This window comes from Cryptotermes secundus, unplaced genomic scaffold (assembly GCF_002891405.2).
Source record: "Cryptotermes secundus unplaced genomic scaffold, Csec_1.0 scaffold13, whole genome shotgun sequence".
NCBI lineage: Eukaryota > Metazoa > Arthropoda > Insecta > Blattodea > Kalotermitidae > Cryptotermes > Cryptotermes secundus.
Window position 1 is genome coordinate 361,992 of NW_019734350.1, and position 25,910 is coordinate 387,901.

A 25,910-nucleotide genomic window follows, 5' to 3' on the forward strand; every position below is an offset into this window, starting at 1 on the left:
GAAAGCAGGTGTCAAGCAGAAATATCTTTGCCACCTGCTTTCACGCTGGTATCATTCTCGGCTTATTGTTCGACACTCAAGGAAGAGGCGACATGTTCCCCCGAAAAGAAGGTTAATTTTGACGGACTACACCACGTTATATCCCATTAGACAGTATTCTTCATAACTACCGCTCTGAGAACCCCAAATCTTACCCGAATCCCACATTAAAAGAGACGCCTCTGTGGTTTAGTGGTCAGAGTCCTGGCTAAAGATCCAGAGGTCCGGGTTCGATTCCCGGCGCTACCAGATTTTCTGAGATGTAGTGGGTCTGGAACGGGGTCCACTCTGCCTCGTGAGAATAATTGAGGAGCTTTTTCAAGTAAATAGCGGCGCCGGTATAGAAAACCGAGATTAACGGCCGTGGGGATTCGTCGAGCTGATCAAGTAGTTGCCGCGTGTGAACCCGGAATGAATTTTGGACTTAAAGTCTGTCAGAATATTTGCTTATGATTGAAACATGCCGAAACTAGATTTGTTCTCTCAGACTTAGTTAATTGTAGTTCTATACACGTACATTATATCCTGTTTGCCGGTTCAGTTATAGAATATGTGTCCATGCTTTATGTTCCATACATTTTATAATGTATAATACATTTTATTATATTTTATAATATACATTCAGGCTTTACCCACATTTCTTCTTTCCGAAATTTCTTTTCATAAGAGAGTAGGCTTAATAACACGAAATTATTCTGTAACCTTCTCCACGTTAAGCAAAAAAAAAAATCTAAATAATAAAAGTAAATGGACAGAACACCATCACTGGACAACAACAATCACAATTGGTCATGCTTCGTGACGTCACATCTCATGCATGTACACACGGACTCCTTGTTTTACAAAAAAAAAAAAACATCTCCTAACTCCCAGTAAACCTCTTTCTATGCACATTTCTGGTAACTAGCTCAGGATATGACCCGTGGTATCACCCACATCCAGCCTACGTTGTGTTTTAGAATATGCATGTTTCTATTAGAACTACAGCCTCATTTACAGCAGCTAACAAAATACAGTAGACTGCCCCCCCCCCATACCTCGCTGTTCTTTCCAGACAACACAAAAAGGACATTACACGTGAGCAGGAAGATTTCAAGTGTCCACTTCCATTGCCATTATGGAGCAGAGGGGCGAGAGGAAGAGAGAGTTGTAATGACAAAACGAACAATCTCTAAACAGCCGCAGAGTTTAAACATCGTCGGATGAAGAGAGGATACACCATGGCCTCACCCCGCTGTTCTCCATTTTATACCAAATGTCCATTAATTTTCTGCACCATTTTCCATTTACTGCCTATACCCTGAATAGTCATTAAAACCTATGTAATGAACTTCGTTAATGCAGGTTAATACTGTTGGACCTCTCCCATGATGTACATTCTGGATTCATCGTTTCAGTTCGTCAAAAAATAACAAACTGTTTTTAATAAATTCAGGTTAATCGTGTCATATAAATTGGCAGTTTGAAATGTAAATAAGACATCAGTCTGATAGAAAGACGATATGCCTGACATCAACTGTAAAGAATGCCACACACAAATACGCGTACCAAGAATATGATCCTTCGTGAGGTCCTCAGGTTTGTTCAGCTACTTATCGTACCTCCGTATTTTGTGAGGCCCTAAGGCTCTAGTGAACGAATGAATATTCATAGAAGAAGCCACTGAACCGTACTATGAGTCAGTTGAATCCATTCGCACAATTTAAGTAAGGTTAATTTTATTTCTCCTCCCTCGCATATCTTAAATGACCTCTTACATTCTCATTTTCCGATAAAACTGTTTAACTAACCCCATGGAGTTGAGTCCTTTATAAACCGACCTTTGCTCAGCTACTCAAGAATTTCTCATCATTCTGTGGTACCCGAATACTCATTACCGCGTTCACAAGGGCCTGCCATTGGCTCCTATCCTGAGCCAGATGAATCCAGTCCGTATCACCCCATCCGGTTGCTCTAAAACACATCTTAACACCACCTTCCCCTTTACGTCCGGGTCTTCCAAATTTTCTGTTCTTCTGCTTTTTCCTACAAAAATTCTGTATACATTGCACTTCTCTCCCTTGCGTGCTACAGTCTCCTGCCCATCTCATCCTCCTTAACTCTATCATTCTCAAATCTCTGAAGGTGATCTCATATTTCAATTTTAAAACATGTCTGCCACAGCATTTGAGAAATTTTTTCGGGAGTAACACAGATTTTGTTTTTCACTATTAGATGAATATCCGAAATTTTAACTGACGATCCACTCGTTCTTCGTCTTTATTAAAAGTGGTGTCAGTAAGCTTCTGAAAAATTACGGTAGTTCGTGTTTCTTTTTTCTTTGTTTTTGCTTTGTGTGTGCGTGTGTGCGTGCGCGCGCTAGAAGTGACGACTAACATCCAAGACAAAATTAAAATCATCAGTATTAATATTAATCTCATATCTCTTTCTTGATCTTCCATATGGTCATTGACGAAGAGGTTTCCACACTAAAATTCCCTGTGAAATTTCTGTCTCCTCAGCATAGTAACATTTCTAGCCCCTCATAGAGCCAATTCTATAGTTATATATTTTTTTTTATTTTCCGCGTAAAATTTAATAATATTAATTTCACCGCGGATCCACCAGGCAACCTAGCCTCCTGCATTCCCGCTATGTCCAACTTGCATTCTATCACCCGTAACGGAAGGCTGTCCGGCATCTATTGCATGTAAACACTAACATCACGGTACTTCAATCTACGTGGAACGCTTTGAAGAAATTATATTTCCCATGCCTCCTGCGAGCTCCGCTTATCTTAGTCTCCTTAGTGTGACAGCTATGAGAATCTATAAGAGCCGGGATAACTGAGTCAATATAGCGACTGGCTGGACGGCCTAGGTTGGCTTCCTAGTAGCCACAGCGTCCATACCATCTCTGGGGCCCACCCAGGCTCCTATCCAGAGGGTGAAGCGTAAGAGGTGTGAAGCTGACCACTCACCACCATCTAGTACCGAGGTCAAGAAAGATGGAGCTATACCTCCACTCTCCCATACATCTTCATGTTTAATTAATTAAACACAGGGACAACTTTTATTTTTCTTGTAAGAATTATATAAGATAGTAAGTTTAAAATATTTAGGTTTTTAAATATGTGATTTGCTGCTTTCCTCACTTACCTATATCTCTTACTCCTTCAGAATTTATAGTATATTTGAAAAGAGTCAACTTTATTGTGTCAAGCTTTCCATGATGCGAGACATGTTTCCGGCGAGGTGTGTGTGTGTGTATGTGTGTGAAGGGGGGGGGGAGAGTTCGTGTGGGCGGAAGACCCGCTGGCGATCAGCTCTCTCATTTCCATAATGATGTGGAGTCTATTTATCAGACCGTCTAGAATACCAGCCAACATTGCCCGATACAGAGGATATGGAACACTCGCTTCTGCCTTAGCTGCAGACCATCGCCTCCCTGGAGGTCACGGCCCCGGTCAGGCAGGCGATTTCGTGTGAATTCCAAATTCATTATTAGTCCCTGTGTTCATTACATCGTTACTTGGTTTCTGTTTTCTATATTAACTGATACAACATAAGGAAAAACATTATGTCTGTATACTTGATATAGTTATGTGGGGGGCTGTTAAATATAAAATGTAGGTTTGAACAAGAACACGATGAACACAGGACTTTTTTTTTTTTAAAGGAAACATTTCCTAGTAGGCCGAGGCGAAATGTGAAGATGTGACTCTCATTTGACTGACTCAAGATAAGGCTATACGAGTCAGTTAGGTATTTACTTTAGAGAGCAAATAAATAAATTCAGATACTGGTTAATTTTGCTACATTAAATAATTACTTATTGGCTTAATAGAGTTCCTGGTAAGCTAATAATCCCTTAGCTTGTCAGGAAGTTCCTGCTAATTTGGAATCCTAAAGTTCATTGTCGTGAGTAAAACAGCTAGCCATTTGCACCTAACTTCATCTAATTGAATCCAGTCCATGATATGACACCATATTTATTTAAGATTCGTTTTAATATTATCCTCCAATCAATTTCTAAAGCTTCCTTCTATGGTTTCTGGCTAAATATTTATGTACATATCTCAATTTCCTGTGCGTGCTGCATGGATTTTCAACAAATTTATAGGTTCGTGTAAAAATATACAAAAGAAAAAGATTTATTGAGATAAAAGAACAAAATATGGCGTAATACAGAGTCTGCAGTATTATGTTTGGTAGAAGCGAAAGTACGGAAAGAGAAATACGACTAGTACAAGATGTTACGAAATGTATATATATACGTATACATGGATATGAGGAGTCATTGAAATGACAGGCACACTGAAAATCAGTCCTGTAATATAAAGTTGTTTTGTCTCGTATTAGATTTAAATGCAACGGTCATTTGAAACCTTTAAGATGTCGAACAAATAACATTATAAATTAAAGTATAATCCACTTAATATTGGCACAAGCAACATTTCCATGGCAGAATTTACTCCACATGAGACGAAATGAACATACGGTCATGAACAGGCAGGAACAATGATGCACCATGGAAACCGAGCAATTTAAAAAGGACACAGAGGAATTTAGAAGTGAGAATAGAGAAATATTAGAAGAAGATAAATGAATAATGTCTAATATTGAAAGAAGGAAGCCATCTTCTGGGATGTTGCGCAGTGTAGATATTGTGTTAACCGAAGTTTCGGAGGACTAAGCACCACATTATGAGTAATCTATAATTCACCGTCATTAATTTTCTTTCAACTGTCTCTTTCATTCAATACATAAAAGTGCACTATCTTATTCTTTGCTATTAACGCTGCCTGTATTACTTCTGACAAATTTCAGTATTAGATAAGATTTGAGGTATTCAAGGAGGTGACTATGAAGAAAGAAGTCTTCTGGGATGTTGCACAGTGTAGATATTGTATTAACCGACGTTTCGGAGGAATCTTATCAATACTGAAATTTGTCAGAAGCAATACAGGCAGCGTTAATAGCAAAGAATAAGACAGGCACTTTTATGTATTGAATGAAAGAGAGACTTAGAAGAAAATTAATGACGGCGAATTATAGATTACTCATAATGTGGTGCTTAGTAAGTACGTACTTCTTTTCACATCTGTATCCTTGAGGGAGGAGGCTAAATTAAAATTCCCAGAATATCCTTGTTCCACTGTAATGTGACAGCGACAGTGGCGTACGTTTCCCACTATTGCAATTCTTGGTCCTCCCTGTAGAAAGTCAATCTAATCTGGAAGCCCTAGATTAACCCTGTAACCCTTCCGCCTCTCCCCCCTCCGCCTATATGCGACACGTTTCAGAGGGGGAAATTAATGCTCAGGAGCACGAAACTTGTATGTTCAGTGTCTTTCACTGCCTCCATAAATATTGTTTCCTTCTGCACTGGACGTACAAGGCTCCCCGTTGCTTAGAAGGCAGAGGAAAGTTCTCATTTCTCTGACTATAGCTTCCTATTTTTGTAATAATTCGTCAATACAGCTGCGTTTAAACGCTTTACTTTTCTTCTTCTTCTTCTTTTCTCTCCATTTGTGTTTCTCTTATTTCCTTCTTTTCTTTTCTCTGTCTTCAGTTCCTTTTGTTATTTCACTCTGTATTAGTTTCTCGCGTCCTTTCGTTCGCTTTCGCTTTATCTTCCTTTTTCTTAATTTTCTCTCTTCTCCTTTTCCCTCCCTTTCTTCTCTTTCATTACCATACTCTATTTTTCACTCTGCTTTCTTGCTTATTTTATATTTTCCACATTTATTCCCTTTTAATCTCCCTTTCTTGTGTCTTTGTTTCTTTCCCGATCTTTTTATTGTTTCCTCTTTCTTTCCGTTGATCATGATCGTTGCGTGACGAAGTTACTCTCCTTTCAATACTCCACGTCAGCTTTCACTGGGAAGGCCTTAAGATAAAGAGTGAATAACTGCAGTCAACACAGCCGCTATTCATTCGAGGCTCGAAGATGATACCTCCCTATGCAAGTCAGATACATTACCGTATGGGCTAATCTACCCAGTTGAAAATGTTGGAAAAGTTTAAATATTATGCAGAAGTAAAATGTAAAGTAAATACTGCATATATTGGTAATTCGTAAAAGTTCTCAGTGAAGTAATTTTCCTCAACCCATCCGGGAATATCCAATGGATGCAATAAGATTCGAACGCTCCCCTTTCACTCAATTCAATATATTTTTTCACCTGCCTCCATTAACACACACTAAATAAACTCTGCAGTTGATACAGCTACGTACCAACCAACTACAGAATGCAGGAACATATATTCAAGGGTTAGGAATTACAATTTCTCTGTTCAGCTGGAAGACAACATTATTTTTGAACACACTGTGCTGTTAGCATTAGGTTTGCTTGGGTAAATTAAGACTTTAAAAATCAGGGCAGGAATAAAAGAGAAGAGGAAGTTGGGTCAGGAAAGGAAACGAAGGAGAAAATGCTAGTGAAATAATGAGCGTTTTTCGTGACGTACCGTGCAAGCATGGCCAAGGCAAAACAGCTGACAAACGCTGTGGTCTCACACCACCTCATCCGTCACTGAAACACGCTTCTCTGACCGTGGTCTTGTGGAGAGGAACGCACTGTAGCTCTGGTATTATCACATGCATATATTTCGAGAAGAAATTATATAGACGAATAAATTTCACAATAGGATCATAATTGTTTCCAAAATTATCAGCATGCTCACTGATTTCTATAGTCGTTCTGTATTAACGTTATTCTTATCCAGAGTAAGTGAAAGCGAAGTTTCGCAGTTGCTGAAGAATCATCCAGCTGCACATAAACCTGTGGCTAGTCAGCCCCATATAGGCCTGTGTCTTCATAACCTGTTTCAACCTAACATTCATTTTGTTAACGTCTTGCCATATATTTCCCGGTCTTCAAGTTGGCTTCTTTTCAGTGACGTTTAATCATCAAAATGCTGTATGCATCTCTGTCCTTTCCACCCAGACTAAATGTCCAACACATCCTACAATCCTTTATTTGAATATAGAACAATACTGTGTCATCTGCATTGTGACGTGCCACCTAAAAGTCTCTGCTTCAACTACGAACTTCCCGTTGCTGTTTCCTGCCGAGAACTGACTGAGTGAACTACTGAACTGAAGTGCTCCTTATATAGGATCGGCATGGATCACCCACAGAAGACACATCACTTGCTCAGCAACGGATATCATGTATTGTTGTCAGGCGTGTCCACGCATGCATTGCCCAGCAATGGACACCCTATTGTCGCACATTCATTTCTGTGAGGTTTGTGTACCGGTCTGTGTACCTAACAATGTACGCCCTTATATTGTTAGATGCGCGTTGTTTGGAGCATGTTTACATATCTTTCTCCTAGAAACGACCCAATCTGTCACAATGTATATAAGAAATAAATATAGGTCCTGTTCTATTGCATTTCATGTTGTCTGCTTTTTTTTTTCTTTTTACAGAACTTAATACAGAATTACTATATGGTGACAAGCACGAAACCAGAAATGGATTTCAATTAAATATTAATTTTATTGTTTTTGTAACTTTCATACTTTCCATTAGTTTACACTGAAACAATTAAAAATGACATGAAAGTATCCAAATTTATTAAAAATTAAGGGTTTCACATCAAAACATGAATCACATTTCCGGGGGATAAACTGGCTGGATCGTGGAGCCAATTACTATACTTATCTATTTCAGAGATTAAGAACGCCTGAAGTCATACATTTTTCCACCACACGTTCTTATGCTGCTGAGCGAATCAGAGACAACACTTTGTAGAAACGTTCAAAAGTAGTGTCGGTAATGGTTTTAATTGCCTGTAATAACGGTCGTGTGTCTTTTATTGCAGAAGCTGAGGGGCCGGACATCACGAAGGTAGGTCATGTTTAAGTGCCAGATGATTTTACCCATAGCAAGCTAGTGCAGTCTCTCTGCGTCCGTTCTCTTCCTCATCTGACTAGTTAGGACAAGACAGACTAGGCTAACAACTAGAAACTGAAGGCGTCAGTAATACAGATGGAGACGCAGAGATTACTTAAATTAATAAATAGATGTATAATTGAAGATTGCCATCTTCAGGGTATGATGCTGCTTACTGGTAGATGTCTACCGACATTTCGGAGGAACTTAGAGCTTCCATTTTCGGGGTTCAAAAAGTAAACCAAGAAAACAACCATCAATCCTACAGATAGAATAAATATGTTCTTTTGGTAACATGGGTAAACTTCAGCCAGACTACACTGCGTCACGTTCCAAAATCTAGTATTGTTCGTAGTAATCGAAGTGGGAACCTCAAGTCGAGCGACTAAGTATCTCTTCCCCTGAAGCCCATCGCTCAGTCTAATTTCTTGAAAATGTTTATGAGTGTGAGATGGAAATATTTTTCTACTTTTAGACTGCATTCCTCGTTGCTCAAGGAAAGGTAACGCACGGTACCATGTCCATGTCTTAATCCCCCTAATAAATTTTAATCTAATTTACGACTGCTCATGATTATCATGCTATTACAAGCCGTTTAACCTTCGTATTTTGTAATCCATTGCCTTCGTCAATGCAAAAATTTCCGCCATACAAACCACTTGGGTGGTAGCAACACTAGCGCCACTTAATGATGTTCAAATTCTGTGACATAACAGATCACTGGGAAAAGTGTAATTTTCATACTGTATGTTCTTTTATAGTGTAAAATAATTTTATGGTCGTTATATTTACCTTTAAGAGCCAGGATTGTGCAGTCGGTGTAGCACCTGGTTACGGACTGGAGAGCCGAGCGGTCGGAGTTCAGGTCCCGGTAGATTCAAGAATTTTCTTCTCTCCATGTCGTCCAGACTGGCTCTGGGGCCCACCCAACCTCCTATACAATGGGTACAGAGGGCTCTTTCTCCTGGGGTAAAGCGGTCGGGCGTGAACATGATCGCAGCTAGTGCCGAGGTCAAGAAAACGTGGTTTTATACATCCACTCCCCCATACGTCTTCATGGCGTAGTGCTTAATTAACCAAGCACAGGGACAACTTTACCTTCTTTGCATTTACTTTTGGGTCGGATGGCGATAATTAATGCATCACTTTACCTAGGAATATATTTGTGCGTGCTTGTATGTGTTTCTGTGTATATGTGCGTGCGAAAATTATTAATAAATTGTCAAAAACGATATTCTGTTTGAAAATTTTGGATATGTTAACAGTTACAATCATGGCAGCATTGCGAGTGTATAAAATCTGTCTTTACTAATAACACTTGCGTGCAGATGCGAATCACTAATTTGAGTAATTATTCCGGTATAAGTATTGAAACATCTAGATAGTTCATTATACCCAGTTATTATTATTATTATTATTATTCGTCGCAGGTGCTCAAAATCTCGAGAGAATTACATCTTAAGCCTCCATCGGACAGTAAACAGGCTACATCTATTTTTATTGACCCTTGTGTTTAAGACAAATTACATGTTTTAGAAACAGTAGCAATTTAACCAAACGTGATGGATTATTACTTAGTACATTTCAGATATTTATGCAAATTTTAATCATAACCTATTAATATACACTGTAACCTTTATAGAATTTATTTTATGAATTATGTATACAAAATGTCAGGGGTTTATTGGTTTGAACAGACTCTGGAATGTGTATCTACCCTACGATTATCCAACCCTCTTAACCCAACCACCTTAGCGATGCTTCATCTCCTGCAGCAAATATTATTATACACAGACACACGAAATATCCTTTATACCCTTTAATATTTACTTGTTTGAACATCAGCCCTTGAGCGTTTATTGTGCAGGATATGGTAGTAGCAGAAACAGATACTTAGTCATTTTTTTAGCCCTTTGTTGAGTTCCCTATAAACCATGTCTATGATACAGGACCACGTAGCCCCTCCCAACACTCCCTTACCCTTACATATTATTTGATGGTCTTTTTCCATAACCTTCCTTGTTATCTCCATAGTCTTCTGTAGAAACCCCCCCATAAGTCCCCCCCCCCACCTAAATGGTCGATATATCGTCCACCGAAACACAGAACACGAAGCGTATGAACTTCCCGCAACTATGTATGGAAGGTCTATACCGTAAGGCCTTTACGAGAAAGGCCAGAGGCGATTTACTGCTATCAGGCTATGCTCTGCCATGCTGTCCATGTAGTCGAGAGGGCTAATTCCTTAAGTAATAAGGTACTGTGTTATATTACATCATATACAGGTGCTGGATATATCTGACCTGCGTTTTTATATGCAGTTTTCCTATAAAGTTTTCGTCTAAGACACTAACAAAGTGGTTGAGTGTCAGGAGAGCAAAATTCTCATTTAAATCAGTAGAGTTGCCAGGAGGTATTCTTTGGATTCTTGGCCCCACATTTTAGAATGTCAATCGGATATCATGGCTAGCATTGTTCGTGGTTTTCGATATTCAATACATCCAAATTCTCTGATGATTTTAGCAGTTTCGATGGTGAAATTAGTTTTTATCCTCTTTTTTTTTTCTCTTTTGCTCCTTTGCTAGCGACTGGTTATTTCAGTGATTAAATAATTAAGTGAAAATCTGAAAAAGTGACAAGCTAAGTAAGTGACTGATTTCCAAGACACAAATTAACAACAAAACTGAAAAACTCGCTAACTAATTAACTTGACACAAAAAGTAGGTGTAAGTAAATAAGGGCCTTAAGCGCTATTACATAACTAACATCTTAACACACTGACTAAACTGGGCAACTAAATAGCTCTCTGAGAGACGTGATAACACAAGGTGATTCAGTTGCACCAAGACCTGGATCACAGGTCACATTCCCATAATATGAACTCTGTTTCCACGCGTTCCTCCATCTTGCCCTCTTTCTCGAAAGCAGTTGTTTTCCAAGGCATTTCTGCACCCACTTCTGAAGGTATTCCTTATTTCCTCGAACCTCTCTTCTCATACCCAGCCTTTAACTGTTGTAAAAACAATATAGACTTGTAAGTCGTGTAAGTAACGAGATGTCTGTTTATATGACATGTCTCAGAACCGGTGGTAATTTATTTTTTGCCTGTCCAGATAGTTACCGAGTCACATAATTTTCAATTCTACACTTGCAGCTAATGTTCTTAGAGCGAGACTGTCTTTACGTTATGATTCCACCACTTCATACTTACAAGTTCGATACAAGAAGCGATAAGAAAACTTCTCCTTTGAGAATTTACATAGAAATAAAAAACTTTCAATATTTCAAAACATTTAAATATTAAGGAACAAATTGAAATAAAAACTCTAAGGAACATATTAATGAGGTGGTATGGGAGCAAAGGAAAAGATAGGGTGACCCTAAAATTGCATGACGTCCTATTCTCGTGGTACTTTTTCTTTTGTTTCCCAATCCTTATGTCTGTCTCTCTCTAGCTGTTCATCATCACCTGGCGCCCTCCAGCAGTCTTTTGTTTCATGTTTATCCATGGCTCATCCATCTTAATTCTACATGGTATTAATCTTGCCCTGTCTTCTCCCGGTACCTGCCCCTTTACACAAAACCGAGTGATCTCCACCTCACGAAAGAATATTGTGCACATTAAGTTTATTCTTATGATGTATTGTGGATTGGTAACTGACGATTAACGTATTCTGAAAGAAAGGTGGGAGTTACGAATGCTGTGCGTTATATATTTCATCATTGGTGTTATATTTCCATAGCCTCGGTGAGAGCTGACGGAGTAACAAGCTCATGAAGGCAGTAGAGAAGGAAGGCCATTATATACTGAGGAGCTCCATAATTTGCATTCTGCACCAAATATTTTGATGATCAAATGAAGGAGGATAAAATGGGAGGGGCTTATAGCATGCTTAGAGACGTTTAAAACTTTCAGTTTGAACATATGAAGAAGAGACATCACAGGAATGACCAAAAATGGATATTAAAGAAATCCGTTTTTAGGTATTGAGCTGGATATACCTGTTCGGAATAGGGTCCAGGGGTGATCGGTCGCTCAAGTAAATGACTGCTGGTCCTCGCCAGGACAGTCAATATTGATTTCGGGTCCCGTCGGGACTCATAACCATGTTTCTATTCTTTCCAAGACGGCAACGTGTTTTGAAATTTGGTCTCCTTTTCGACGAGAGGAGAGATCTGAATACTACTGATCACCCCCCCTCTACTGGTGATGACTCCTCCAGTCCAGGGTGAGCTCTTGTGAGCAAGGTAATGAACCTTCTGCTACCATAAATTATTTGAAATTTCTTAAGCAGCTGAGTATTAATCTCTCGAGATGAACTTTTCTCTTTGAAGTTAGTTTCTTTTATATTTATAATATAGCTTCAGTTAAGAGGGGTACGTTTCAGACTGACTTGGTCAATGTACGCAGTTCTCCGAATGTATTAATTACTAATAAGCAGTCATTATGGATACAAGCTATTGTGAAGATACCATGTATTCTTCATCAGGCCTTCTCGAAAAGTACTGGAAATTACATTAAAGTAAGCTACGACCACTTCCTACCACATCTCTTCCAATCATTCTTATTTTTCCTATTATTGCTCCCAGTAATCGACGATAGAGAGAGCGCGGAGAGAAATATTTCTACGAGTGATTTTGGAAATATAGGAAAATATTTATTTAAATGAAAATGAATAAATAAAGTATGGAAAAATAGAAGGTAACTCGTAAAAAGGTGTAACGCAAATTTATTTAAGTATATTAGACTATAATTTTATGGACTGCATAGCCCAACAACCTAATGATAATTTTCATTTCATGCATCCTGTTGTGTTATAATATACAATTTCTGTATTAAATCCGTCACAACACAACTATATTGAGGTCAGTGCCAAGTTTGGCTGTGCTACATGTTTCGGCTACTAAAAGCCATCATCAGGCAAATACATAATCAACCTTAATATAGTTGTGTTGTAACGGTTTTAATAAAGAAACTGAGCCTAATGATAAGCAGGTACAGCCTATGTAACTTAGAATTCAAAAGTAAGTAAACCACTAAAAGTATAACTCCCTCGCTTCCCAGTTCTGTGATACGAAATTTGTTAGTCGAAGAAAGTTTAGAAGCTCTTAGCAGTTGTAGTAAAATGTCGGCATTGGACTTCGTAAGGAATAAAGCAATTCCGAAATATTTTCTGGGTTACATAACTACTGCGTTTTCAACTTTACTCCTAAATCTCTTACTTGACGGTCGCCTCTTTTTTTTTTTTGGGCTGTTCGAGTTTGGTTGTTGAACATGTTTAGTCACGCGAGTCGAGACTTAACTATCGACATCATCTTGAAGGTAGCAGAAGACTTTAAATTGTGAGGGAACAGTTGAGACACGTCATGACTTGTTTAAGGAATTCTTGTTTGCTAAGTAATATGACTAAGCAATATACTTAATAATACAATGGCTACTAACAATACCGTAGTGGAACAGTGTGCCCCAGCAAGGGATTTCCAAATGCGTCCTTCTCCAATTCGCATCCCGGTACATAAGATGTGACCTTGACATTTACGAAGTCTGCCGTTGACAGAGCCCTACACGGTCACATACACGTAGAGTTGATGTTTTGATCTGACGCCCTGACGGATAAAGCTGTTTATTCGGGGCGTCAGATGATGGAAAGCTGAACTGCAGGACACGAAATCAGAGCGGATATGCTTAAAAAGTAACTCAAAATAACTTTAAAAACACTACTGCTCCTACAGGTACCTGCTTCTAGATAAACTCGGAATATCATTCCAGTACGTACAGTGAGGACAATTACTTAGAAGTACTCGTTGTAAACCTTCAATTTCCGCTCTCTATCCGCTTTTTTGCCGTTAGTCCAGCGTGTTCTTTAGATATTTTGTCCAATCACCGGATCAGTTTCTTCCTATTTGTGACATGAATATATTTCGCAGATAAATTTCAAGAAGCGTGTTACACAAGAGAAAACAAATATTCAAGAAGGCGAACTTTCGTTAAAGGGTACTGCCCCCTTTCTGTTTATGCAATGGAGAGTTGCATTTATTATTGACAGTTTTATATATATATATATATGTTATCTGTTATTCCTTCATATTCCTTTGATCGAAAGATTATTTTTTGATAAAGACCAAATTCTTTTTAATCTTCGTTTCGTTTTTTTTTACAAGAGCCGGGTTAAATCAATCTGTATAGTGACCAGGTTATGGATTGGACGTCCGAGGATTCGGAGTTTGATTCCCGGCAGGGCAAGGTATTTATCTCTAGATAATTTCCAGACCGACAACGGGGCTCAAGTAATCTCCTATACAATATGTACCGTTTTCCTGGGGATAAAGTAGCATGGGAGTGAGGCTGACAAATCTCCCCCATCTGGTGCCCAGCTTAAGAACTGTGGAATTATACTAGCACTCCCTGAGAAGGGGGCACGCGTTAGCGTAGTTGGTTGAGGCACTATTCTACAAGCCGGAAGGTCGCGGGATCGAATCCCGATGAGGTGGACTTTTTCAATTTACCTAATCATTCCAGCCGCACTATGACCCTGGGGCCGACTCACACTCTAACAAAAATGAGTACCAGGAATAATCTTGGTGGTAAAAGGCTTCCGGCGCGTAGAGCTGACAACCTTACCGCCATTTGTTAGCCGATTGTCTATAAAGTGTGGGAACCTAAACGTCTCACAACCCTATGGGCCTCCACTGCCTGTTACAGGGATACCTTTACTTTTACTTTACTTACTCCGCAACAAGTCTTCGCGGCGTGGTAACGAAATAAACCCAGGGATAACTTTACCTTGCCTTACCCGTTTTGGTAAGCAATACTGTAGTCATATGTGCACCTTCTTTCTCTTTTTGTTGAACAATTTGTTATACCGCACTAAAATATTGCGTGTTGTAATGTTATATTGGCCGGTCACGGTAGCCGAGCGGTCTAAGGCATGCACTGTCTTCGCTTGCTTGGAAACCAGGATCGTGGGTTCGAATCCCACTCAAGGCATGGATGTTTAGTTTGTGTGTGTGCGTTTTTCTGTGTTTGTGTACAGCTAGAGGCCTTGGGAGGAGCTTATCACCCGCCCAAGGTGTCCTACCGAATAAGTAAGATCTAGAAGAACCGAAGTGAACGGAGAAGTTCATGGAGGTAGGCCTAGGCCCACTGGGGCTGTAATGCTAAGGAAAAAAAAAATTATATTGGGCCAGCATTGGAAACTGAAGACAGTAGAAACAGCATAACGATGTTAATTTTAGGTTTTTAAAGTTATTTTTCATTGAAAATAAGCGTTTGCACTGCGTTTCCTCTTGTCTTCCCCTGCTGAATTATGACTCTCAGCATCCGATGATGTCAAGTTTAAAAGAGATACGGGTTTCCATTTTAAATAGCCCCCTGTCTAATTTTAAAACGAGAAAACGAAACCTTCCAGCACGCCATTTATGCATGCATATGCATTGCCCTGAGAAGTAAGATGATTTAGAAAACAAATTACGCGTTGCATTCCGCCATTGACATTTCAAGAGTTTAAGACATTTCACCACAGCATGATGCAAAAAAAAAAGAAACCGACTACAGCAGAATGTGCGTCATTTTCAACATTCTTCTCCACCTCCTCCCCCTCCTATATAAAAAACTAAGGAAGAAAAAAATATTTACGATATCCCGTGACTTAGGTAGCTTCTATGTCGTACAATTCTCAGTAAGGACTGCAGGCAGCTACTTCGAAATTTTAAAAATAAATTGTACATATGTAGCAACCGAGTTAAGTTTTATGTGCGTTGTATACGACACGGCTTTCTTGATTCTCTGAGCGTTCAGTACATTACATTTTATTGTCACTGAAGCGAAGACTATTGGTTTACTGCTGAAAAATTACATTTTGTTTCTTTCTTCTCTTACCAATGCCATCTGGAATCCGAAATAGATGGAACAGCTTGCTATACATGTTTTCATCATGATGTATCACTTATCATATAATTTTCATATCCTGTAATTCAAAGGAGAGATTTTTATTTTGTTTATAGTGGAATAGTACCTGCTGGTAGTTAAATGCCTTACAAATCCGCACTGAGAGATTAGACCAGTCTTATATTACAGACATATTTTGTAAGCAGACCTGAATGGAAGATACGTAAAAGCATCGTTATTTAACCTATACACAAATCCTTTATTTAGTGGAAATAAACCTGAAATAACTTTTAAGAAGACTGCGAAAATTCTATCATCGAAATGACATTAAACGCTGAGTTTCGTTTACTCAAGTCCATCTGTTTTCTAGGTATATGCGATGTGCTGTAATGAAATGGACGCCTAGCACACGGTAAGACCATGACAGGAGCTTGTACAGCGTTTCTGATGGTGAACATATTGTGGCGTGCCGTCAGGAAGCCCGAACTGTAGATCGTCCATTGCTAGTCAACGGCTAGCAATTCCTAAGCAACAAAAAATAAACAGACCGTTTCCTATGGAAGTGTTTAAGCAACAGAGACCGAATTGTTGAGATCCCACGGCAACGAATGGACCTCGCTAACGAAAAGTCTAGCTAACACGAGAAACTGAGCCCTTCTAACCCGTCCAAGTGTAGGATATAAAACCATAGAAGATAATAAACGTGTTCTTCTCTAGAATTAGTCGTTGAGGCGTGCACTACCACACGTGCTGTAGCTTGGAAGGAAGTACAGGAGGGGGAGGAATCAAGAAACATTGAGCCTGCGGTGATACCAAATGTAACATTGTGAAACGCTGGTTTCAATAAGCGCAGATTATTTTGTTAAGTGCATTTCCGTTACAGGCCGATCACAGTGGCCGCGCGGTCAAAGGCATGGACTGTCTTCTCTCGCTCGAACACTGGGATCGTGGGTTCGAATCCCACTCAAGGCGTGGATATCTGTGTTGTTCTGTGTGTAGGTAGCGGCCTTGCGACGGGCTGGTTCCCTGTCCAAAGAGTCCTGCAGACCATATATAGGGTTAAGAAACAGAAAAACTGCCTAGATACAATAGAGGGACTGTAGGTAGGTAGGTAGGTAGGTAGGCTGCCTTTCTACTCAGCCGCAAATTCTAGTGAAAGACGCTATAACTCTTTCCTTCTTCGTAACACTTGTACTAAAGCTATGGATCCCGTCATTTTAAGCTAGCTGAATCCAGTACACATTCTCACAATATGTAAAATAGTATAGTCTTTTTTTTTCAGATCTCTGTTTTCCTACTTTGCCGGTTGTCGAAGTTTATAAATATTTTTACTGCCCTAAAATACTCTCCACTGATTGTCTCATTACTGAGCTGAATCTGAGCGAGAAATGACAAAGGAAATGCCCTCAGATTTGTTCACTGGATGCTACTGTGCTTCGTAATGGGCCAGTTGTTAAATTTACGCCACTTCTTCTCTGCTTTTTCATGAAAGTTTGGTGACATGTTTAATGAACTCTCTTCAAATGTTTAACATACCTAAGAGTTCAAAAGAGAGAGAGAAAGAGAGATGTGTCTTGAGAGAAAGAGAGGGAGAAAACGGTTTGTATTTTGCAGTTGGAAGTGTAGCTCCAGTTTTGTGAAGTTCGATGCACTGGTTGACGGATATGAAGTTTGATTTAACACATTACAGGCCATGTTGACTGGCTACCTGTTGGACGACCGAGAGGTCGAGGTTTGCGTCCTGGTAGGGTCAAGAATTTTCACTTCTCCACGTCACGTAGACTGTCTCAGGATTCCACCCAACTTCCTATGCAATGGGTACCGAAGGCTCTTTCTCCGGGGGTAAAGTGGCCGAGGCGTGAAGATGACCACTCACCTCCAGCTATTGCCGAGGTCAAAAAATCTGAATCTCTGCATCCACTCCCCCATACGCCTTCATTACATAGTGCTTAATTAAGTACAGGAACAATTTTACTTTTACCTTACAGGCCACGTTAGATATTTCCATTCCTCAGCTAGCCTGTAAATGCGTCTTGCTTACACCAGTCACCTCCTGCGTTGTCTAACGTGACAAAATCAGGAGTAAACTGAAACCTTGAATTCCCAAGGGAGCAAGTGGATATATATGCAACTATCTCAAATAAATGTAACTTAATTCATCGGAATAAAAGTAGGAATTTTTAAGGCGCGTCCACATTACTCGTGCTCGTGCTCGTGCTCGTGCTCGCCAGGCTTGTGCTCGTCGGGAGACTCGTCTGGCTTTTACTTGTGCTCGTAAATCTTCGTCCACACTACTTCAGTTGCTCGCCAGGCTTCGGCGCGTGAGGAACAGTATAGTTACTTGTAGTGTGTATAGACTGTAGTCGTATTTTAATTTATTGGCTGTAGTTTTTAAATTAAAAATTTGCTTCACTCGTGACTTGTCATATCGTCCACATTACCCGCGAGCATAGCGAGTCACACGAGCACGAGTAATATGGACGCGCCTTTAGTATGTCTAAGTCTAGTGGTAAGTGCGTGTACCTAAAAAACACATTTACTGACAATATAAGAACTAAACGAAGAAATATTAGATATTTATGAATGTTTAATCTCATCTATCTCTCTGTCTATCTGTGGCTCTATAGTCCTTTTGGACCTTGGCCACATTTTCAGTTTCATGATCTTTTCCACATTCGGTAGGACTCCTTAGGCAGCATCTACATGAGCGCCCAAAATGCGTCCGTTTTAACGAACGTATTTGCTGAGGACGATGCTGAGGACACCACACAGTTGCAGAATGCCGTGCGTAGATTCTTGTCTGCAATGAAACTACGCACCGCATTCTGCAACTGCGTGGTATCCTCAGCAACGTCCTCAGCAAAGTACGTTCGTTACAACGGATGCATTTTGTGCGCTCATGTAGACGCTGCCTTAGCCGGGGGATCAGTCCGTCGATAGGCCGCTGCCTGCACACAGGACAGTACAAACACGGAGTAAACATACACACGGACATCCATGCCTGAAGTGGGTTTCGAATCCACGATCCCAGTGTTGAGGGATCGATGACAGTTCATGCCTTAGTACGCGTGGCCACTGCGATCGGCTTTTAATCTCATAGCCATTATAATTGCAGATTCTTAATTTGTTATCCTTAAGTGCTCCATTGTCCAAACAATTATCATTGATTAATAAACGTATTTACGAATATTTTAATCTATTTTTCATCTAGTTCAAAATCTGATGGACGAATAGGTCTAGAAGTCAATTTGATGTTGTTTAAAGGAGTTGCCTGACTTTTACGCGATAAAGAAAAGAGGTCTTTTACTCATTACAGAGTAGTGATAATTAAACGTAAGTCTTACCTCATGCGCCTGTTGTCTCAATCAGTAACATCGCGCGCAGCCCACAGGCAGTGCGTAAAACAAAGAAGCATGATACAACTTCTTACGTGAAAATTTAAGCGGTGAGGGAGAGGCGGTCTACTTGCGCTCACACCTTTCTGATATACACTATTTAAATTCACTTTTCGGGATAAAATGTATGCTGATTCCCTGTAAACGACTGAGAGGACGCTATGTGTTTAAAAACCTACATTAAAATAAAAATATGGCATAGAACTTTTGTAAATAAGAGAGACCAAAGAACGTAAGATCAAATTTCTCTCATTTGTTTGTGGGTTATTTAACGACACTGTTATCTAGCATGACCGCCTTTGTGGTCTAGTGGTTAGAGTTCCTGGTTACAAATCAGAGATCCGGGTTCGATTCCCGGCGCTACCAGATTTTCTGAGAAGTAGTGGGTCTGGAATGGAGTCCACTCAGCCTCGTGTGGATAATTGAGCAGTTATTTCAAGGGAATAGCGGCTCCGGTCTATTAATCGGAGAATAACGGCCGTGGAGATCGGTTGCTCTGACCACGTGACACCCTCTATCCGCTAAAGTTGGCACTAACATCGCCGACAAGCGGCGGTCGCTCGGTCGGTATAGTTCGCTTGCGGGCTCAAACCACGGAGTTTGTTTTCTAGCTAGAATATTTAATGTCGAATGATATGATGATACGTGCAAGTTGAATTGGAAGGAAGAGGTCATGACCTGACCATCGTAATATGCTGGCATTTGCTTTGGACTATCTAAGGAAGACCACAAAATACCTCAGTAAGGATAGTTGATGTTCCAGTAGATTCGAACCGAACACCTTCTTCATACAAATCAGTAGAAATACCGCTACGCTAACGGATTCGCATGATGCCCTGTAACTTCTTAACATATACGAAATGTTGTTAATAAAGTTGACACTATTAAGACTGAACATAGTATGGAGAGATAATATTGAAAAAGTTCTTAGAGAAAAAAAGATTTCGAAGACGCTAATTACATTGAAGTGGGCCGGGTAGGACATGTGTCCAGGACGTTTTGAAACTAGAATGATTCAGTTGCGAAAATAAATGATTACTTGGGTGGTTGGTTGACTGATAGACTGTCTGGCTAACTTGATCACTGACTGACTTGATAAACTAATTCAGTTATGGATTTCCTGGCTGATAGATTGTTCTTATTGAAAGTGAATAAACGCGAGGCTTTTAATTTTGAAAAAGCTCGCAATTTATCACTCGTTTCCGTACTGAAAACCAAACGGAAGTAGCATGATTACGTCACACCTACCGCTGTCTTTAATGACATTATAATAACAAACTGAATATGGCTGACGCTTTGAAGCGACCACCACGGGCGACGGAACGTAACGAAACTCCGTGCCATGATTGCCAACTACGGACATGATTTTTACCTACTTTGTCGTGTCAGAAAACGAATGTGACACAATAAAAATAATAAATAAATCCGTAACGCCCAACTAATAAAAACGACTGTTCAAGGTCTAGTAACGAGTAATGGCTGCTAACAATGGAAGATGACATATGACGCATCCAATGCATTGTTACGCGCGGGTACCGGTAGATGTCATTACGTGTTCACCACTCCGTGAGAATACCTTTGGGTTGTGGGCGAATGACTGTTTCAAGCAAAGCATGACGGGAAATGATAAAAATAATAAAGAAAACAGAAGAAGGTATGAAGAAATAATCGGTGGAGTTCTTTTCACCTGCATCTAACGTTTTCGACACTCTTGGTTGAATTCTTTAAGTAAGAACAATGTTCAGTCATTAGTTTACCCACATTTCCTTTCACGAAATATGAATTATGAACATTAGCGAGTTACTGAACGCTGAAGGAGGTCTATACCATAGACAGATGTGTTTGTTTTAACTTCGAGGGAAAGATGTTTCAGAAAAGTGATAAAGTATACAACGAATTGCATGACGTCACGAAGTACAGTGCTGATAAGTAACACTATTGGATGAGCGTCAGGCTACAAGAGTTAGAAAGGTTTAAACGCTGTAAAGGATCAGTGGTATCCTTTGTTTCGTGGTCGGTGAGGGATGATGATGCTCACGCATGAATCGACTTCATGTTACCTGTCGTAATTAAAATGTATACGGACGTTTCTTATATTTAGGACACCAGAGTGATAAAATAAATTTCAGTGCACCAAGTTCCATATTGATGACAACTGGCTCAAATGTTTCGTATTCCCTAGACCAACGTTGGTCCGGTTGTAGTTACACTAAGCAACAAGAAGTTCTGGGAAGAACTAATGGCATATGTTCCTTTGATACGACACAGACCGCATAGAAAACTACGCCTTCAAAATTCTTCTATTGTTGCTTGTGCATTTGTTGCCGCGGTAACGGTTTTTACCAAGCCGTTGCCTAGCAACGTCAAGAGGATACACATTCAGACACATGGGCTGCTGGGAGAGATTTATAAAGTATGCCGTTGAAATGGGCTCAGGTTTAATGGTATACGTATCAAGTTACATAAAGATCAGTGCAGACATTCAAAAATTAATGGGGGATTCACAGACACCCAGACAGCAATGTGAGCTCATAAGTTTACTTTTTTTTTAAAATAAGGAAATTGGACTAAAAATCTATATATAAACGTTGAACTTAGTGTACTTACAGCGACAATTATGAAGTACGGTCTTCTGGGTTGTAACGTCGTGTAATTAGGAGAAAGTGCGACGTTTCGGAGGAACATATCACGTCAAACTTCAATGTAGAAGCAAAAGCAAAATAAGAATCCAGCAGAAGCAGGCGATAAACTGAGCGATATGTTTCTCCGAAACGTCGTTCTGTCTCCGAACTACACTGTGTTACAAGCCAGAAGGCTGTACTCTTAATAGTCACAGCCTTGAGAGTCTCAAACCCAAAATATACCATAATGTCTTCGTATTTCATGAGTGGTCACTACACCTCGATGGTAGGGTCACCGACGATATTCGAGATTTCAGCAGGACCCCCCCCCTCCTTGAGAACCCAGGAGCCACATTAGCGCTCCTTCAAAGCCCGAAACGTCTGGCTTTCTCCAAAATACAGAATGTTATAACCCAGGAGACGGTATTCTTCAATTGTATAAAAATTTGACTCCTGCTTTTACTTTACAGTTTCGCAGATTCCAATGCACAGAACCCAGCTCGACGTCTAACACGTCCTTACGGGACCTAGAGCAACTACTACTGACCTCCGCCTGCAATAGGTTTCATATCTGTAATTTGGATAATCAATGAAAACGATTTCCTTACTCAAAATTTTGAAACACACGATCTATACAGCAGAGTGGAGGTCAAGTGGAACATCAGGATATAAAAACGTCTGAGAATGAAAAGTATTTTAAATAGAAAACAGAAACTATTTCTCATGTTCAAGAATTTAACTAAAATCTCTCAGTGACACGTGTCCGCACCGGATGCAAAATATAAAGGTGACATACTGGGTGTTACATGTAAGCATTTCTTGTTTCCTCCATGCATGAGTTTGTATAAATTCCTTGCTTCCCCGTTGACAAGTTTATATTTATTTAGGGACTATTTTCGCCATGCTCAAATTTATGATTTTACTATTTTCCCCATTGGCAAGTTTTTACTGAGTTTCTTATTTTCCTGATGCTCAAATTGTGTGACTGTTTTGTTTTCTTCATGCTGAGGTTTACATGTGTGTAGGCCAAATTTCTCGGTTTCCCCATCTCGAGTGTATGTGCATGAAACTGCTGTCTCCCTCATTACTAAGATTTTCTTCCTTATTTTTCACATTAGGAAACTTGTGATTATTTCTTACTTCCTTGATGTTCAAATGTACTTATATCAATGACCGATTCTCCTCATGCGAAACTTCATTTCTGGTTTTCCTCGTGTGAATGTATATATACGTGTGCATGGATTTCTTGTATTTCTCATTATCAAGTGTGTCTTTGTTGTTTTCCGCATTAGGAAGTTTGAATTCGTTTACTTTTCCCCATGTTCAAATCTGCTTGTTTTCGTGTGCGCGATGCATGTTGACTGTTGATAAGCACGTATCAGCATGTTCCACTCTTGCGTTCTGATTGGAGCGTGTAACACGAGGAGCTCACTAGGAAATTCCTCCAACGGAACAGACTACGTGCGCCGAAGGAATTACTGGCAGGGTGTTTCAGGATGCAAAGGAGTGGAGAGAGAACATGTACACACACAACAGAGGCGAGGATGAGGACAATCCATGTTTTGCCTGACTGAATCAAAATCAATGAATAGAATAAGGAAATACTAGTAGTTGTACCTAAGAAGACAAATTCAGCAGTTTGTTCAGAAGAACGAAGAGAGGGAGAACTTGAAGCTAATAGGAGTCTGTGTGTCTCGTGCAGCGCAATTCCAGTGGCGAACTGCCAAAGGTGGTTTCATCTTTAGAAATGCGCCGGTTCCCAAGTTCGCTGATTTTCTCGAAACTCGGCATGAACATAGTGCCATTGGTGCAGTCCGAACTTAATAATTTTAGCTGCCTGTTTTTAACAGCTTGAAACTGGTGTGGTGATAAGTTTTGAGCCAGGGAGAGCATCATGGATCTGTCAACACTGCACACTTTTTCCCCCTTTCTGCTTGATTTTGGGAAAATTGAAAGTTGCAGCATGATGAACGCTTGAAGTATGACGGTGTGATGATTGATTGACATTGTAACTTGACACGTGAAATTCTCATACTAATATTCAAAGACGTCCAAAGTTAAGACTAGTGAATCTTCAAGGTAAATCGCTTCTAAGTGTAAAGGAGGTTCAGCGTATAATTTAATGATGAAAATTTGATGGCGTAGAGCAGAAAAGTAAATATAATAAATTAAATTTAACATGAATATATTTCTTATCTTACCCATTAAATATAATGTTGGGGGGGGGGACAGTGACATCAAAGACACTGATTCATGAGAAATTCTTGAACACTTAGTTCCTTTTGTCTTGTCTTGTCTGAGGAATTGCACGTGGATGTGATTGTGATATAGGATACTAGAAATTTGCATAAATATGAGTCAGTATGTGTCAGTGTTAGGTCACGGAAAATTAAGCTCATAAGCAAAGACGATGAAAATTTTACAGAGGTTTTTTCCGTTCCAGTATAAACTTGAACCTAGAATTTAAAGAAATAACAAATTAGACAGGTTTATTTTCTAAGAGGATCTAAAGGTTTGGCTCATCGTAATATGGCGGCGAGGGAATAAATTATGAGACACGGTCAAAGTAAGTTTACATTCTCCACCGTTGCCAACATACAAGTCTGTGGAGAGCGGAGATTCTGATACAATTTTACGATGTGATTCAAGAGACTAGACCAGGAACTAGAAGAACTGGCATGACACGGGAGAAACGGGGAGCAGGAACTGGCAATAGACTTGAATCATGCAGAAGGAAAAAGACGATTGAGAAAAACAAATTTTGTACATATTTGTGTACAGTAGGCAGATATGGGCCTATTGCCTTAGCTAGATATGAATCTCAGACTTCTGGTAAATTCGCTTATCAAAGCCGAGATAGCAGAGCCAGTGAATTCGCTGACTGTGGGTGAGCAACTGGGGCAGATGGTCTACCGGCCCTGGGGCTCACACGGTCTTCTATCCAATGCTTAGACCTACGGGACGCCTTTCGGGGATAGAGCAGCCGGAGCCTAAATATTACCACTCTTCTTATTCTCTATATTCACCTCAGTATCGTGTCTGGACAGTCGTCTAATGCTATCAGTGTGATGTCTGTAGCAGTGGATGAACAGAAATTTCTGAGAGGAACTAATCACCTACTTTCCTTTGGTATGACACGGACCGCACAGAAAACGACGTCTAATAATTATCCGTTGTAGCGGGAACGTCTTTACCCAGTTGTTACCTGGGGAGATGCACGATGGACCCACAAACGCTCCTTTAATAAGACACAGACCCCAAAAGAAATTACTCATCCAAGAATTCTTCTATTGCAACGGGCATTCGTTGCCACGGGAACGTGTTTACCGAGCCGTTGTCTTGCAACAATATGGAGGTACACACACATAGGCAGATGGGAGAGATTTATGAAGTACGCCGTTGAGAATGTCTCATTTGTCATGATGTACGTACGAAATTTCGTAAAGATTGGTTCAGGCATTCAGATGCTAATGGGGCGGGGGGGTACACGGTGGCACAAACAGAACTGACATCGCGCGAGTCTACTTTAGCAAGTAGACTCGCTGCCACAGTGTTTCGCTTTCAGAATATGAAATTAATGATGAGTAAGAATAATTGAGTACACATTTCTTGTATTGCGCTGTTTCGGCTAAGAAGAGGAAGTAGATGGAAGCGATGTGCAAGATTGGAACAGTTTCGTAATTGCGACTGAATGACAAAGTGCACTTATCTAATGTGAATATTTTAAATTACCTTTTTAATTCATGTATCTAGTAATTGAATAACGTTCGTGTTACATGTCTGGACCATCTAATTATCCTCGATTTATTCGCCCTGATAATATATTATGATAATTACAAACCACGAAACTCCTATTTATGTTAATTTCTTCGTCGTTATGTGACATCCTCTGTACTGATTTCCGATAATCTCCAGATCACTATGTTCTTATTTCTCGAATGGTTTCTGGCAGCAGTTGACTCATTTTCTTTTTCCTTGGCACTACAGCCCCAGTGGGCCTAGGCCTACCTCCATGAACTTCTCCGTTCACTTCGGTTTTTATAGATCTTACACGTTCGGTAGGACTCCTTGGGCGGGTGATCAGC

The 25,910-nt window shown here is 39.9% G+C and overlaps 1 long non-coding RNA gene across 1 annotated transcript in view; it reads left to right on the forward strand.

Annotated features, from left to right (window-relative positions):
* The window catches only part of LOC117282651, a 320,533-nt gene that overhangs the window by 256,169 nt on the left and 38,454 nt on the right, over positions 1–25,910 (forward strand). The window contains exon 4 of the long non-coding RNA XR_004513475.1: positions 7,851–7,876. This is a non-coding gene — a long non-coding RNA (uncharacterized LOC117282651). The remainder of the gene's footprint in view (positions 1–7,850; positions 7,877–25,910) is intronic.